This window comes from Cydia amplana, chromosome 19 (genome assembly GCF_948474715.1).
Source record: "Cydia amplana chromosome 19, ilCydAmpl1.1, whole genome shotgun sequence".
NCBI classification, from domain to species: domain Eukaryota; kingdom Metazoa; phylum Arthropoda; class Insecta; order Lepidoptera; family Tortricidae; genus Cydia; species Cydia amplana.
Genome location: NC_086087.1, coordinates 11,052,489 through 11,067,687, shown reverse-complemented (window position 1 = coordinate 11,067,687; position 15,199 = coordinate 11,052,489). Strand labels below are relative to the sequence as shown.

The 15,199-nt window shown below is 37.3% G+C and overlaps 2 protein-coding genes across 2 annotated transcripts in view; one reads left to right on the top strand and one right to left on the bottom strand.

Moving 5' to 3' along the window:
- Positions 1-13,864, top strand: part of LOC134656957 (protein D3-like) — a 385,106-nt gene extending 371,242 nt beyond the window's left edge. The window contains exon 6 of the mRNA XM_063512518.1: positions 13,853-13,864. The gene's annotated coding sequence lies outside the window, so the exon portion shown is untranslated. The remainder of the gene's footprint in view (positions 1-13,852) is intronic.
- LOC134656855 (uncharacterized) overlaps positions 1-15,199 on the bottom strand; it is a 494,896-nt gene that overhangs the window by 301,405 nt on the left and 178,292 nt on the right. The window lies entirely within an intron of this gene.

The following is a 15,199-nucleotide window of genomic DNA, read 5'->3' as shown; positions in this document are numbered from 1 at the left end:
TTATTTATATATATATATTTCGGCGATCTCGGAAACGGCTCTAACGATTTCGATGAAATTTGGTATATGGGGGTTTTCGGGGGCGAAAAATCGATCTAGCTATGTCTTATCTTTGGGAAAACGCTGGTTTTTGAGTTTTTATATGTTTACCGAGTAAAGCTCGGTCTCCCAGATATTGATATTGATATCAAGATTAATGTTAGAGCTAGAGAACCGGTTGTGTTAAATCTACGTTTTTACTACCTTATTGCATTAAGGGAACCCTCTGCTGGACATGAAAGAAATTTGTAACTATGTTAGAATGAAGTTAAATAAGTTTCAACCTTATCTTGACGGAATAAAATAATTAATTGTAATGTTTGTACTATAACACTGATTTAAACTTTCACGATTTTTACACATTATTAAATTGTACAACGGGACTTAATCGCGTATCTAAGTTTTAAAATTTACCTCCGACGTTTCGAAGACGGCGTTGTCCCCGTGGTTTTGGAGAAGACGGAAATTTTTCTACATGGAAAAAATAGGCCTAATTTAAGTCTTAAATTGATTGAAATAACGTATCAGTATGCTTCGCCATACGGTCAGTCATTGTTTTATAATGTTAATTAAATAAGTACGTACAACTAATGCCTTCTTTACAACGGTGACCCTCTAAACGCTTCATAAAACCCACTAGATTTACTTGAAACGCTAAAGGTGTCGAACCGACGCTATCGGAGGCAGTAAACCCTTCTCTGATCCGATCCAAACCTTGCCCGTAAACCAATAGATAAGGGTTCCTATCACAATCTCTTACTAAGCATTGCCTCAGGGCTTCCAGTGTAAAATGATCTCCAATCGTGCTAAGTAATTAAGGGCCTAAAGGTCATACTTATATAGGAACAGCTAGAATATAGTCGCAGGTTTGCAATCGCTACAATCAAGTTGGCCCTTTTGTACAACTTCCTTTATATATCTTCAGTTTGGACCGGAATTGTACGGTCAACTGCAAAGGTAACATATTGGTTTGGAAATTCCAATGAAAATGAGGTTACTTTCCTGTGATTGTTTTACCACAGCTAGTGCCGCAGGTAGTGCAATGAAGCCAGTGAGTATGAAGTGTTTATTAATTTTTGTCACATTGTCAGTAAGCTATTTTCGATTTTTAATGTATTATAATGTTTCAAGTTCAAGGGAAAACTTACAACCCGCTCATGATTTTAGAACCTTAGATGAAATCACTGACAATCCAACCTCTAGACTGAGCTTAGGCCAATTCTTTCATGAAACCGATGCTGCCAAAAATACGGGGGTGCGGGGGGATGAGGTGAGCGAATCCCGTGCCGTGATTGGTCCGTTCAAAGACACGGACCAATCACGGCACGGGATTGACTCGAAGATGGAGTAACGCTACCGTATGTGTGGCAGAGGGGGTAGCGCGACTATGCTATGTCTAGAGGTTGGATTGTCTGTGGATGAAATGTACAAAGTCTATAATAGGTACAATAATTATTTTCTCCCGACCAGCGAAATAGAGTCGGTGTTTGAAAGTTTTACAATACTATTCAGCTGTTGAAAGCGTTCCAAATAAGGGGTGGTGCCTTGCGGCTGGATTTTTTTTTTTGAAGTGAAAACTTCTTTAGCGGCGCTGTGCACTTTTTGAGGTGGGGAAAAAATGTTAAACTCGAGACAGCGTAAGACGATCACGTGACCGTAAAATTTAGATGGCCACTCATTTAGATGGCATTTAAATCAATAAAGAAAAACTCCATGACATTATATGAAAAACTGTTACATGTAATGTCATTGAGTTTTTCTTTATTGATTTAAATGCCATCTAGTGAGTTTCGCTCTAACTGGTATTAATATAACTCGAGTAGTGATGTGCTTAGGAGTTTCAAGTAATTAACGCTAACGCTAGATGGCGTTAACCTCAATTATACATAGTGCATTTTGCACTAGTCATTGAATTTTCACTTAGTTCCCCAAGCCCACATTCCTCACAAAGCCAATGAAAAGCAAACGGAATGTATTTAATCAGTTGTGCTAGGGATGTCGAAGTCGCTGTTACGAGAGGACCAATGTGTACCGTAAGATTGTGAACCCGTTAGTTTATAATGTAACGTAGGTTAGGTTAGGTTAGATTATAATCTCCCTACCGTCAGTTTATAATGTAACTAGCGAGATTATAATATGACGAGTGTTTACAATTTTACGGTGACATACCTATACATCGCGCCAGTCTATTTTAGTTCAGTAAGAATACACACCAGTGTTTGGTTCTGGCGTATATTTCTTATTCCCTTCAAGGCCTGCTGAAGTACTGTATAATTTCGAAGCTTTGCTATAAGTTTTTAAAAAATATTTCCTTGACACTGCCTATCGACTCAATTGTTCTTTCAAAACCTCGAACGTGTCACGTACGTCTTTAAAAAATAAGGGGTTAGTTCGCGCAACACTCGACGAGTAGGGTTATTCTCACCAATATCCCAGCACATTGTCCCAGGAGGACCAGTATAAGTGTGATCTCCAGTTGTTATGGGTATTAAAGACAAGCGTATACTGGTATGCATGATATTAATGTTTGGTAAGAGATAGGAATGAAGCCTAGGCGCTAACGCTAATGAACGCTGGCGTGGAGGGCGCTCGAGCGTAAGAGAAAGTCTGCCGACCAAATTTAAAAGCCGTGCATTCCAATGAAGCTGGTATACAGAGACAACTTTTTAATTTAGCATAGTAAAGTAATCCTGCAGAGATTCCTGGCATTGTACTGTTGTCTTATTTACCTTGTTTGTTTTGGCCAACTTACAAGTTAAATATCCAGTTGTATTTGAATTAGATTTAAAATTGTTGCATTCGTTAAAAATACTGGTTTATTTAATACTGGCTGCATTTAAAAAATTGAATACGATGCGTACTAAATTCGTGAGCCCCGTCAAAAACATGGATGTAACATCATGCTCGAAATAAATAAAACATTTTGTAAGCCAACTTATACGCTACGATTGTGTAAAGTACCTAATGACAGAATTAAAATACCGTCAATAAACAATAGTATTTTATACAATCGTGATATAATGGAGAGCTTGAAAAGCTTGATTATATCACTATTGTATACAATACTCGTACTTTTTCTACGAGTCAACAAAAAAAAAACTTAAAACTAGTAGAAGAATCATAATATATATGTAGGTAAAAAAAACAGCTAAGATGCGCGAGCAGCCGCGATACCTTCATACTCGTACGCGACCCGGCCCCCGCGCCCCGCGCCCCCGGCCGGTTGGTCAACGACACCTTCTCGTAACTCATGAGGCCCTGGTACTTGCTCCGCGCTTTCGATTGGTCAATTTCATTATAGTTGACTAAACTGTATCGAAATGAATATTATAGTTGAGTTGGGGTCCCATAGTGAAAAAAGTATGCGATTTCACTTTGGTATACGAAGTCTTAATTCAAGCATTGCAGTCGACGAGTAGAAAAACTCTTATTTTACCCATTCAGCATTTAAGACACTTTGTCGTTTACATCGAAGCTTAAGAAGTAAAAATACTGCAACATTTTGTTATCTATCGGTGCTACCATATGTTTCTCGTCTGACAACATCCCTCCATTTTTCTCTTATCAAAGTTCGCGGACTACTCAAACTGTCCCAAAAGACCGAAGCTTGAGAATTTCTGAAGACTTATGCTTCAACTTAAAGTATTTCAATTCGCGTAATCGAAAAAAGAAATATTAAAGAAGACGGTTCGATTAAATATTCCATTAATCTTTTTGTAATGCCGAATCGACGAAGAGGTCATGATTAATTACTCTGAAGATTAATTAAAAGAAGACTCGAAGTTGAAGTTCAGGCATTGTTTTGGCATCGGCGACAGTAGTTGGAGTGGCTGTGAACCTTGACAATGTAATAGGGATGATGACACATGTTGAATTTTATAACAAAAACTAGTACAGATAGCAAATGAGCAATTAATCGCAATATTGTGGAAATTAAAAAATATATGGAAATAATACAAAAATACAGCACATGAAAGTTTCAAAAAAATTTTTTTTTAACTTCCAAAAACGAAATAAGTAAGGATTCGATTCCTCACATTTTACCCAAAAAAATATTGTATAGCAACTATAAAAATAAACGCAATATTTCACCGACAAAAACGCAATTTTTCTTGTTTTGTTCATACTTCAAGATGCGCTCTCAGTGACCTTGACGTCACGTTTACATATCAATTTGTTCGGGGCGTTTCGCGAGTGAAGTACGACTGTCGGACTTTGTATTTTGTATTGCTTTAATGCAATGAGTCTCATAGAGACATTTGATCCTAAAAACAAACCTGATTGATTGATACCATAAAAGAAACTTTGTCATGTAGCCTATTGTCATAGATACAAGTCTTGTCAATTTTGACGGAACGAGGAAGCATGTCCAATTACTCGAAGAACCTAGAGATTACTGAGCAAAACAAATAACATAATGCGGACAACCGACAATAACGAACACTCATTAAACATATTTCTGTAAATAACCGCATTACTAGATGAAGGAAAACATCTTGACAACAAGGGTGGTCACTAACGGCTTTCTTCAAATAAAAGCGGCCAAGTGCGAGTCGGACTCGCCCATGAAGGGTTCCGTATTTAGGGGATTTATGACGTATTAAAAAAAACTACATACTAGATCTCGTTCAAACCAATTTTCGGTGGAAGTTTGCATGATAATGTACATCATATATTTTTTTTAGTTTTATCATTCTCTTATTTTAGAAGTTACAGCGGGGGGGGGGGGGACACATTTTACCACTTATGGAAGTGTCTCTCGCGCAAACTATTCAGTTTAGAAAAAAATGATATTAGAAACCTCAATATTATTTTTGAAGACCTATCCATAGATACTCCACACGTATGGGTTTGATGAAAAAAAATTTTGAGTTTGAGGTTTGAGGCTGTGACATACACGGACAGACAGACAGACGGACAGACATGACGAATCTATAAGAGTTCCGTTTTTTGCCATTTGGCTACGGAACTATAAAAATGACACTTTTGACACTGACATATCATCTGCTTTATTTGGCAATTCTTGAGCTACATTTTCAAGCGGATTTCAAGCCTTTTTAGGACGCTCGAGCGTGCGTTTCATGGCCGAGGCATAAGAGTAGCAATACGTCTACGTCTTTTACGTTTCAGTTTAGCGCCCTTAAGTCCAAAAAGACTTTTAATGAACCGGTAATGAATTTTCTTAGATAATTAGTGACGTCTTTCCGGGTTTAGCCACAACTCACTCGTGTATTCTCACCTCCAGGGCTATGTAACCATTGGTTGCAAATTAAGTCGTCGAATATTTTTAACTTTCTAGGTTAAAAAATATATAAAACGATTTAATCGTTTACTGGGTCTTCGATTTTCCCTAATCTCTATCTGTAATCTTATGCGGCAGAAACAGTAATCTTCAATTTTAATCTCAGGATATAATTAAGCACGTGCAATAGAGATAGCAACAAGCGGTTAAATGTACGAAAATCTTTCTGGAAAGCGTATCTTCTTTCCACATTTTATTTAATTATAACTAAATCAAGAAGCCGGCTGTGTATTTATGTTCGAGTGTCACTATTAATAAACTTTAGCATAGAGAAAAAAATACATAGAGTGCTCACTCCATATATCAGTTTTAGTACCAAAAAGACTATTAGCATCCAGCATCGAGTAGCGGAACTATCAGTACTGCTACTTGAGAATAGATGTAGCACCGACCGGAAAGTATTATGCTGTTGAGATAAGACTTTACGGTCGGTGCTACATCTATTGTCAAGTAGCAGTACTGATAGTTCCGCTACTCGATGCTAGATGTAGACACTGAAATGAATAGTCTGAACTGATGTATGGAGTGAGCACTCTTATCTTACTATATTTCTCTATGACTTTAGTATTTTTCAAGATGTAATATATAACTATTATTCATACAAAATTTCTTTCCTGCAAATAAAATTATAGAAAAATATAATGTAAGGGCTCATATAGACGGTGCGAGAACTCGCATGCGTGTTTCATTACATTGCGTCATGTGATCGGTCGGCTGAGTTGGTGTAACCTCAATGGTCCGCAATGTAACTGAAATCGTATAATGTATACGAGATCGCGCGCCGTCTAAATGAGCCCTTAGTATGATAAATCTGCCTTAGCATTGAATACTAAAATCCCAATTAATCTATCAAGTTTGCAACCCCTGACCTACTTATAAACCAATGATTTGTTTCCAAGGCCCTTTTTTGCCTAACCCTAAACTGCAGAAGATAATTAAATTTATTTGCCCTTAGTAGTAACTCGTTTGACCTATTTTCCCTAATAGGTCGTAATAAGGGCCCTACTAACAATAAGTCAGCATTAAGTCTTAATGCCATCTTGTGAGGGCTTGCATAAGCTTGGGATATATCACAGATCACATAATATATCTCCAATGTATTTATGATTGCCTATCAAATATCAAAATTGCAGATATTGTACTCAGAAATAATGTGTGATTGCGTAAATTATTTGCTTTTGTATAATATCGTACTGGTACGAGTAAGTACATAGGTACCTATATATACAACAAAATGTAATCTATTGTATATTAATAGATTTTTTATAATTGAGAATAAGTCGTAGGGCTTACGGCGATATTTGCATCGAAAGCTGCATTTTATGCAGAAAGCAAGCCGCTTGGCCCAGTGATTCTAGGACCCAATCTGAATTATTTCATCCGAGGAAACACAAAAAAAAATCCCCACCGTATCTTTTGAATACAGCTTATCGTATTTTCCACTCCGCTCACCTTACGTTTTGGTCTATTCAAGCGGCCATCAGCGGCTACCATGAAGCCCCATGTCCATACGTAACTCAGTGGAAGGTTTTGTAGGACGTACGATGAAATTGCGCTTATGATGTACAATTACAAACAGGGAACTACAAATTTCGTGATGAGAAAAATTAAAAACCGACAAAAAATAAAAAAATACCCAACTAGAAACGACAAAGCGCAAATGAGTCAGGCAAAAAACCTTTCAATAGATTCTTCAAACCTGTAAAGAATTGTTTTGTAGCCTGAACGAACGTGACTGTACAATACTGTCAATGTCACGGATAAGGAACAAACCCTCTTCAGCATTTATAGCCCCAAGATTAAGGGCCTAAAGATGACTTCGACCGCACTTATCCCTGAATTTAGAGTTGCATCGCCGCGACCCGCATGTATAAATAACTGGTCTAATCAAACGACGAGCTGAAAGGGACGGGATCTAGTGATAGGTAATCTAGTTTCAGTAGTTAGTTTCATTCATGGTAGCATCATTGAGTTAAAGACATGGCTAACATTACCATTTGCTGCGTCCTGCAACACCGTCGACGCTGCTGTATGTGTCCCGTCTACACTAACTTACGAAGGTCGATGATATCGTAAAGTATGTGAAATTAAAAACCGGATTCATCCTGAGGGTCGCGAAGTTGGAATCTCGACACAATGCGAATTTTAATTCGTTTGTGGTGACCGTTCCGACTGAATATCTAGCGACCTTCACCAAGGAGGACTTTTGGCCGAAGGGTGTCAAGTTTCGGCGGTTCCGCGGCCGGTTCCCTGACACTGCGGGGTTGCGTAATGCATCGCAATCATAATGTGTTTTTTAGTGTTTAGTTATATTTTTATAATATGTATGCTAGTTTTAAGGTATTTATGTATGGGCAACTAGTTTCATTCATTCATTCATTACTTTGGAAATTTTAAATTATAGCGAGATACAAAAAAATAGCAATAAAACTATTCTGATGAACTGGCGGCCTAGCCAAGGTGACGATCGCTTGCGCTTCGCCATCGAATCGCTTTGTGTCTCTCCATCACTCTTTCATATTATTGCGATAGTGACAGTTGCGTTTCGATTGCTACGGAGCGTTAGCGATGGGCACGTTAGCTACGCGGGCTGTTCAGGCCCCGTAGCAATCGAAACGCAACTGTCACTGTCGCACTAATATGTAAGAGTGATAGAGATACACAAAGCGTTTCGTTATCGAAGCGATAGCGATTGTCAGCCTAGCCAAGCTAGCCGGCACCTGGCTAAACTAGTCTAACCACGCAATAATTATGTCGCATCGCAACTCGCGAGCTCTGAATTGCAATTAGTGGTCGCGGTGGCCTTTGTGGTGTCGCCAAGTTCAACTTAGTTTCAGAGATTAATGGCATTATAATTCATTGCCGATTCTATTAGGTAGCACATGTAACTTTTTATTTGTATTACGTTTCGAAGCTATACCTCAATAAGGGTGGATGAATTATTGTCGTTATTTCGTGTGACTCTTAAATCAGACACCTCCCAAATAATAAATAGCATATAAAAATTTAACCATGGTTACGAGCGACATGGAACAGATCCACTCTCGAGAGAATCGCAAAACAAGAAAATCTCTTCACGCGCATGTCTGTTCTAACTTATAAATATTAAATATGAATGAAATCCAATCATAAATCGTTTAGCTGACAACATTACCGCAAACTCGATCACTTTGTCCGTCGAACGATACTCGATCGTATTTTGTATACCTAAGGTGGGTTATTATTCCGAAATATTATATAGGGCAAACCAGAAGCAACGTTACCTATAGTTTCTGCGAATTTCACGGTCCAACTAAAGCTGGTTTGTTAAAACCTACAGGATGAGCTACAAGAATAAGAGTTTTGCCGCTGAATGGAGGTTTTTCTGATGATTAATGATGTCATTGATCCTCCAGACGAGACGCCGATAGAATGCACTAACGACTCGGCTAATGCGAATTTAAAAACCGGGAAATGGTCTGAATGTAGGAAAAACTGATGAATTGTGAATTTTTTGTTCGGTGTTTTCATTTTTAACGATTTAAAAGAGTTTAAAGGGTGATTATGATTATTTACTTTTCATACCACATCGAATTTCACTGATTTAAACTTTCACGATTTTTACACATTATTAAATTGTACAACGGGACTTAATCGCGTATCTAAGTTTTTAAGATTTACCTCCGACGTTTCGAGGACGGCGTTGTCCCCGTGGTCTCTGAGAAGACTGGCTTAAGTTGACATCAGATCTTCTAACCGCGCGAGTTTTTCGAACTACCCGCACTTGGTCTTGGTCTTGTTCGACAGTCGATAAATCGAATATAGTTAGTGTTGTGTGTCGACAGAGTGACATCCCTAGTGCGCAAAACGTTCAAGCGGATAAACAAGACCAAGTGCGGGTAGTTCGAAAAACTCGCGGGGTTAGAAGATGCTGATGTCAACTTAAGCCAGTCTTCTCCGAGACCACGGGGACAACGCCGTCCTCGAAACGTCGGAGGTAAATCTTAAAAACTTAGATACGCGATTAAGTCCCGTTGTACAATTTAATAACACATCGAATTTGCTTTTTATAACACATTAACTCAGACTCTATGGCATTTAAAATCATCATACATGCATTTTTATGGTACATATAAGCCCTTTGCACCAGGGATGTTGCGAATATCCGCATCCGCATCCGCAACCGCGGATCTTCCGCATTATTTTCAACATCCGTATACATCCGTATCTGCATCCGCATCCGCATAAAATCGATGCGGAGTTTAATGCGGATGCGGATGTGGAACAGGTCGGTACAGGAACGTCTTAGCATCGGCGTAAGTGCTAGACTGCTAGGTAATTTAGTCATTAACCAAAAAAACCTATTAGAAATGAGCAGTCAAGCGTGAGTGGGACGCATCCGCGGATGTCAAAAAATCGGCATCCGCAACATCCCTGCTTTGCACAATGGGTCATCTTACCTAGCACGATAATAATTATAACGTGGTACAACCTGAATTTTATTATTTTGACAAACTGCTACTATTTTCGCCCGTAATAATAATAACAACAAGAAATAGTTGATTTACTCTTCTGTAACATATTAGACCTGTTAAATACGGACGGTGACGGACCGTCAACGCAAGCTCCTGATGATACTACTCGGTACGGAGTGAAACATGACGAGCGTTTTCGACTTAAAATACTTGAGTGACCAGTTTTTAATATATTTAATATGTCTGTGTCTCACAGAAGTTTTGTTATTAAAATATTAGACCTGCGTAATGAATTATTATTTTATCCATTCAAGCTAAATTTTAACTGAAAATTCTAAAAGCTCTTCCCTGAAAAGCCCTGATTATTAAGAACCCTTCTGCCAGTAATTAGGGCTATTTATGCCTTATCTTTATTTGCCAGTCGCCAGCTCTGGATGCGGTAAATACTTTAACTTGAAACTTTGTGATTTTGTAAACGTTAATTGGACGTACTTATAGTTCGTTTTTTTAGCATTAGAAAGAACTTGAAAGAAGGTAAGCGATTTTGACATGTCTTTTAATTGAAAAACACTTTTTAAAAATCAACAACTATTACTTATGAAAGCAGAATACTATAAAAGATCGTATTAGATTCATAATTGTTACATATTTACCGTAACTTATTTTTAAAATGTGTGTTTTAATTAAAAGACACATCAAAATTGTTTACCTTATTTCTAATGCTAAAAAAAAACGAATTATAAGAGCTACCATATTTTTTTATTCCTAAGGTTTTAATGATTTAACTAAAATTAACAAAGTTTATCAATATTTATAACTTGTAAAGTTGCTATTCTCGATAAACACTTGAACTTTTGAAATCTGATTCCGAGTTGATATTGCTAGCTGAAAAAAAATACGAAGGAGATGTACTGTGAGTAATATAGTATGTCAAAACAATATCATACAAAGATGACATTGAAAATTTTATACCATTAGAAATCATCTAATGTATTTGGGCTTTTTCTAAAATAAATATCGAAAACCTGATTCTTTCAGATCTGGACATTCTTGGGTTCATTCTACTCAGAATCGACAGCATTCTCCATCCTGCCATTAAAAAAAGATGTCCCAAAATGTCCATTCCATTACGTCGCGTTATAGTATGAGAAAATTTTTCACTTGTATGGGCGTGACGTAGTGGAATGCACAATTTTCATACAAATTTTTGGGACTTTTTTTTATCATCAGGATTGAATATGCTAGTGATTCTGAGTTGAAAGAACCCAAAAACACCAGGATCTGTGAGAATCAGGTTTTCAATATTTATTTCGGAAAATGCCTACTCTACTACCTACTACCTATCTGCATCGGCACGTCTTTATAAAACACATTTTCGATTTTAACATCGCGGGCGACCATTATGCAAAAATTGCAATTTCATCCCGCTCTCTATACATACTTACCTACTTATACATATCCTCTAATATAACATGATAAACCTGAAATTGGTTCTAGAAAGACGACTCTATGGACAACTTTATTTTTAATAACGAAGACTAAAGTTTAACATGCAAACAGCTCACGTGTAGCTCATAATGCCACAGACGTGGTTATCTTGTAGCACAGATAGCGTTTTGCTAATAAATATGCAGTCATAGACTATGAGCTTTAAAATTATGAGTTTAGGATTTGTAAACTTGCTCGGCTCGAAATTGATGATAGGAGTACAAGCTACAGAACTTGGCATAATTGAATAGTTCCAAATGTTTCCATTTTATGCGAACAAGTACGAAAGTCACTAATTTTAACCCATATATTCCCAGGTCTAGCGCTTTTTCTGAACTCCTTGGAGGTTAGGCCCTCTCTCTCCTATTAAATTTAACGAATAGGAGCGAGTGTGTTCCTGTGGGTTATGTTATGACAATTTATACATGTGGGTGGGTGGGGTGGGTATTTATATATGAATCATAAAAATAAAGTTATCCATAAAATCTGAAGTTCTCTGTGCCCCCATAACACCTGTAAACATAATCGAATTTAAACTGTTGTAAGACATACTAACATTGAATAATTGTATGTTTTAGACTCACTTGTTTTAAGTCACTCGCGCGACATGTTTTGCAGAGCCTAAAGTCGGCCTAGGTCTCCTTTCTCAAGCACTAACAATGCGAGCAGCGTTCACGACGGCCGTGTATCGCGTACTGCGGCACGCCGCGTCGCACACTGCGCGCGCGCCGAGAAAACCGGTTGGGGGAGGTCTTCCGCTGTCATTGTAGGCGGGCATAGTGGTGTTTGGGCTTTCCCACTGTTAGTGCTTGAGAAAGGAGACCTAGGCTCTCCGAAACATGTCGCGCGAGTGACTTAAAACAAGTGAGTCTAAACCGTAAAATTATTCAATATTCAACACCTGTAAACTTAAATAGAAAACATTCCACAGTCGTAAAACTATAAAACCGATGCATTGTCTTTTGTCTTACCTCTAAGTTCCCAGCGCAGAATTCAATTAAAGTTGGGAACGAATTCCATGCATGCACAATAATTATTCGTATCAGAGAGGTCGGAGGCCGATTCTGACATTTATCTTATTTTGATCCGACCTTGAGTCATCGTGCGCAGCTGGCTATCAGTGTGAGCCGCTAACGCGTTAAGAGTCTGTGCAGAAAGAGAAGAGTCGTGAAATGTATTGGGCCCCATACATTCTACGAGTCTTCTCTTTCCGCACAGACTCTAACGCCAATTGGTCCTCGCAAATCCAATCAGATCATTGCGCGTCATTGGCGCGTGACATGCGTGCGAGATGCGTGTTAACATATTCAATGCCAGCACGTGCTACGCGCTACGAGCGTAGCCGATAACATGCGAAAAACCGTATGTAGCGAAAAGCGACTACGGACAGAGCACCCGCCTGGCGGGTTGCTGGCAGTGAATGCGTTCTGACGCGAGCGCGACTGATATGTATAGCCTTACTATACGAGCTTGTAAGTACTTATCTCGCTCGTACTGGCATATTAGTGCGAGCGAGATGTATAAAAAGCAAGTTACGCAGACGTTAGCGAATATGTCAGTGTCAGGCCAGTGACAAGCTCGTGGTAGCCGCAAGGGCGATACAGGTCATATCAATTTGTTAAAGCAGAATTGGCGCCAGCGAGGCGCAAAGTTTGAAACTCTAGCAAACAACAGGACATGTACAGTTTTTATTGAATTAGTTTCTGTATTACAAGTTTGCCTATTAAGAGTATGCGAGGTTTAGATACAACATAGTAATATTAAATGTTATGTTAAATAATGACGCTGAGAACAAATAAATTTTAATTGAAGATAAAGAAATTGAGTAAAGTTTTGATTACTTTTAATATGTATCCTCGGTGAATTTGTTTATTTTATTTTTCTAAGATAAAAATAATCTGATATATTTAAATATTTAGGTATAAAAATAAGGAACGACCATCTAGAGGCTAATCCAAACTTACGTTTTGACATATAATGACATAAATCTATCTAACGGATGTTATTTTATTCTCATTCGCCTGTGAGTCTCGCTCGCGATAATTGATGTAACTAAATGATAAAATGTATTTATATGAACTATGTCTATGGATGATGTGGTTAGAAAATCGTCAAAAGACTAATTTAAGACTGAGGCACATGTTTATTCAATAAGGAAGGTTAAAGAACTTTGTTTCTGCACCAATAATTTTCATTAAACAAAAGTTCCCTAAATGACATAATTTAGATATCAATTTGAAGTCAAACTGTAAGTTCGAATTGACCTCCTAGTCAAGTTCGCAAAGAAGGAAACCGTTGAGATGAAACTGATGAGAGCAGCTTAATTTTTGAAGATTCCTGGATTTCCTATTGATTGATTGAGAGTAACTTTAGCTTATACTTGCTTGTTACCGTAAAATGGGATGAGTAGGCGCAAAACTGACATTCAAACCTCGATAACATTTTATTTTTACATAATATTGCATATTATGCAAACTGAATGGTGTATATAATAAGTATTCCGGACGTTTGTATTTTAGTTTTTATTTTATTTTGGGTAGTTCCATTTCATAATTTTGACGATAAACAGGAAAACCCACCTTACCCCGTAGTCCCTCGTATTTGGGCTGAGTTGGGTTTTCATACAAAGGTGATTTTGGAAGATTGTTGGATCGATTTTTTTTATTATGAGTATTACTATAGCTCCATTTTAAATTGGAATACATTATTTTTGTAGCAGTAGCCTTAAAAATCCGTCTCACCCTCCTTTCAACCCTTCTCTCCCCATTCATAACCCAACTCTCCCCGCGAACCCTACTCACCCCATTTTACGCTAATTTATTTCTAGCCACACAACGACTGCTAAAGTATGCTACCAACAACGCTAAGCTGTTTTCGCGTACGAAGAACGTAATGTAGCGGAAATCATCCGGAAAGACTTGAATAGAGGATATGTTAAACAGGGCGCAGAGTAGGTTTGCATAAAATAACAAAAAAAAGCTTACAATTTCTTATATCAATATGACAGGGCGCCATTTTAGGAAATCGTTTTAATGTTACTGAAATTGACAAGCACCTATACTTGGTAAAATACATTGGCTAATTTAATTTTCCGTCATCGCGTTACTATAGACAATCTGCTAGCTTGATGTGGTGAATGAGGTGCTAAAATCAGAAAGAAGTGCTAAATTCTGAATCAGAAAGAGAGGAAACGAGGAAAACGATTCAAAAATGTTAAACACAAAATACGTAAGTATAAATAATATGATAAATACAACAGACTCTTATATTCTAAATGAATTGACACCAATTTATTTTGGAAATCACAACAGACTTTAAATTAACAACAAGTTCATTTCGTGCACTGAATTAATTTAATTAATCTACCGTTTGCAAACAGCACCCACTTATAACATAAATTGACACGAGTAATATAATTATATTGTTCCATTATCAATTTATCATGTAGACTAGTATAATATAATTGAAATAATGTATTCAGGAAGAGCTGACATATCAATTTACTGTTTCAAAGAGATATTAATTTAACTCACCATGCAAATAGAATAAGTTTGCTTGCAGCTTAATGTTTGTGGAATACGTTACATTAAATGAATTGCCAGGATCATAGTGTTCAGGTTCAAATTTTTTCTAACGAATGTCAAAAAAAACAAATAATATGGTTACTACTTGTTTAAATACAGTTAGAGCCAGGATACTTAAAAACAACATGTAGTACAGTATTTTAAGGTACAATAGGTGATAAAGTATTCACTTGGTGAACGACATGAAAAAATATGTTATTATATAAATTATATCAACCGAATTGAAATAAACATTTTTGGATACTTTTTTTTTTATTACGACCGAAATAACGCGTGATTGTGAGAAGAAATAACATTTCCAAATTAAAAAAAAAGTTTTGTGCACTTACAAA